Consider the following 1,510-nt stretch of genomic DNA (forward strand, 5'->3'; position numbering starts at 1 on the left):
TGGATGAAGATAGCAGGAAAGTAGAGGTTCAGAGGAACGAAAAAGCATCTCCATTCGCTTATCTGAAATTCCTATCAATGATTTACATAAGTATCTCTATCCCTATTTTATTATATAATATTCGAAAACACCATTATCACTTTATATCTGCCTGACTGAGATTTACAAGGTGACCATAGCTTGCTTCATACCAACAATCTCCGTGGGATTCGACCCTTACTCACGTAAGGTATTACTTGGACGACCCAGTGCACTTGCTGGTCAGTTGTATCGAAGTTGTGACAAATTATGAATGTGTAATCACGATTACGCATACCAAGTTGCTCACGTTGCCAGGGATTGTTCGAGCCTGGACATCACAATTTCGTGCACCAAGCACTTATCAAAGCTTGAGGAATTTGTTCCCCTTGGGTGAGTTGTCGCAACATAATTGTCATTTCACCAAGGGTCTTGGTCAAAATAGCATATCCGGAGGGAGAAATTTTATTCACAGCTTTCAGTTGTGAGCTCCTCGCCCTTGAGTGCTGAGTTGAGTCCGCCAAGTCTGATATAACTTCCCATGCCTCCCAACGGTCTTGTTCTTAGTCAGTGAACCTCCACTCGCGGCGTCTAGGAGAAGCTTGTCTTGGTGATGCATTCCTTGACAGAAATAATTGATAAGAACTAGCTCATCAATCCTATGGTGAGGGCAAGCCTCTAGCAACTTCTTGAATCTCTCCCAATACTCATACAAAGTTTCCCCATCCCGTTGCATAATGCAAGAAATCTCTCTTCGTAACTTGTCTGTTTTCTGGGGAGGGTAGAACTTTTCCAAAAACTCTTTACGCAACAAGTCCCAGTTGGATCTAACCTCACCCGTCTGAGTATAAAACCACTTCTTCGCTTTTCTTTCCAAAGTGAAAGGAAAGGCAAAGACCAACACTGCAGCTTCATCGGCCCCATGTCTTCTTGCAGTTGCACAAGCAACTTGGAAATCCTTGAGATGCTTCAAGGGATGCTCTTCAGGTAGCCCATTGTACTTGGGGAGCAAGTTTATCGTGCCAGATTTGACCTAAAAATTTGGATCTAAGGCCAGATACAAGATTTGAAATGGTTGTAAGTTAAGATCAGGAGCTCCGGCCTCCTTCAAGGTGATTTTTCTAGGTGGGTCTGCCATGTCGGTGTCACTTGAGTCACTCAAAGAGAATTCAGTACTCCCCACAGATGAATATATAGTCTCCTCGTTGATTGGAGAATGATGGTCACGGATGGTTGGTGATAGTGAATGGGAGTGCTCCTCAAGGAAACCCGATTCACCTTGAATTGAAAGCTAGCCGGCGCCGAGCTTTCCTTAAGCGAGTTAAAGTTCTTTCAATTTCTAGATCAAAAGTGGCCAAGCTCGGGTCTGGAAGCGACCGTGTCATTCAACTGAGAAGGCAATAAAACCATGCAATTATGAAGGGCAAAACAAAAATAGACAAGTAAACAAGAACCAACTTAACAATCAAAGACTACTAAAGTTAACTAAAGA

General features: G+C 43.0%; 1 non-coding gene across 1 annotated transcript; it reads left to right on the top strand.

The window, feature by feature from the left end:
* The first annotated feature begins 674 nt into the window (after positions 1–674).
* LOC112788529 (small nucleolar RNA R71) lies at positions 675–781 on the top strand. Its single transcript, XR_003195888.1, has one exon. It is a non-coding gene; the product is annotated as a small nucleolar RNA R71 (small nucleolar RNA).
* The last annotated feature ends 729 nt before the right edge of the window (positions 782–1,510 follow it).

The sequence above is a fragment of the Arachis hypogaea genome, chromosome 20, assembly GCF_003086295.3.
Source record: "Arachis hypogaea cultivar Tifrunner chromosome 20, arahy.Tifrunner.gnm2.J5K5, whole genome shotgun sequence".
In the NCBI taxonomy this organism is placed as follows: Eukaryota; Viridiplantae; Streptophyta; class Magnoliopsida; order Fabales; family Fabaceae; genus Arachis; species Arachis hypogaea.